Source organism: Tiliqua scincoides, chromosome 12 (assembly GCF_035046505.1).
Source record: "Tiliqua scincoides isolate rTilSci1 chromosome 12, rTilSci1.hap2, whole genome shotgun sequence".
NCBI classification, from domain to species: Eukaryota; Metazoa; Chordata; class Lepidosauria; order Squamata; family Scincidae; genus Tiliqua; species Tiliqua scincoides.
The window spans coordinates 13,497,787-13,499,130 of NC_089832.1; the positions used below are offsets into that span (position 1 = coordinate 13,497,787).

At 47.1% G+C, this 1,344-nt stretch overlaps 1 pseudogene; it reads right to left on the minus strand.

Moving 5' to 3' along the window:
* Positions 1–602: 602 nt before the first annotated feature.
* Positions 603–725, minus strand: LOC136663495 (5S ribosomal RNA; annotated as a pseudogene).
* Between the last annotated feature and the right edge of the window lie 619 nt (positions 726–1,344).

The window sequence follows — 1,344 nt, forward strand, 5'->3', positions numbered from 1 at the left end:
ATTAGTATAGGTTTTATTCTGTAAGCCCCCTTGAGTGTGGGAGAAAGGCAGGATATACGTTCTTCAAAGAAATGTGTGATGGTATCTGCTGGGTGGTTGAGAGAGGTCTCATGCTATGCTTCTACCATGTAGAGGCTAAGTGAACACCTGAACTGGGCTCTGCCATTCCAAAGAAACAAGGTCTTGCCTCCGTGCATGCATGTATTGCGTAGTGGTAAACCAAATATTGGATTCCAGGTAGGAGATCTTTCATGCTAATCCCATTGAAGCTCAGAGGAACATTCAGGATTTGATTTTGATCTTTATCATCAGTGTGACGATGACTGATCTACATTTGGGTTAGGGCTCACCACAGATATAGTGGGCGGTTGTCATGGCATGTGGGATACTTAGCAACACAACATGCTAGGCTCCAAATTAGCAAGCAGAGCTCCAAAGCATGCTTTTCTATGCTCAAAAAAACGCTCCCATCCACCCTGAGCCTCTTACTGGTGTTATTTGTGTGACATTTGGTCTCCCACCCCAGATCTGTCATCACCAGTAAATTCCAGTGGTACTTCAAATATGGTTGGCAACCTTCAGTCTCGAAAGACTATGGTATAAGCCTACAGCACCCAGTATTCCCAGGCGGTCTCCCATCCAAGTACTAACCAGGCCTGACCCTGCTTAGCTTCCGAGATCAGACAAGATCGGGAGATAGTGTTCAGTATAGGGAGGTGGTTGGCAACCTTCAGTCTCGAAAGACTATGGTATAAGCCTACAGCACCCAGTATTCCCAGGCGGTCTCCCATCCAAGTACTAACCAGGCCTGACCCTGCTTAGCTTCCGAGATCATGGTATAAGCCTACAGCACCCAGTATTCCCAGGCGGTCTCCCATCCAAGTACTAACCAGGCCTGACCCTGCTTAGCTTCCGAGATCATGGTATAAGCCTACAGCACCCAGTATTCCCAGGCGGTCTCCCATCCAAGTACTAACCAGGCCTTACCCTGCTTAGCTTCCGAGATCAGACGAGATAGGTGAACCATATGAAGTGCTATGGCAGAGGACAAATGAGAAGAAATACCGGAATAGACCTCATTGGGTTGAATTTGATGTCAAAAGCCCAGCGCACACCCTCTTCTTTTTACTCCACTTCTTGCATCGCAGGAACTGGGGTTGCTTGCTTCTACCTGACTTATAATAGCGACAACTAGCCCTCCACCAGGGAGTATCCCTGCTCAAGAGAAAAATAAACCTGTTTTGTGATGGCCTCATTGCCAATCAGGAGATCTCGGTAATAGCACGCCTTGAGATAGGTTGCATCTTTTTGCGAACAGCAGATAGAAGGCAAAAGATAATTCTG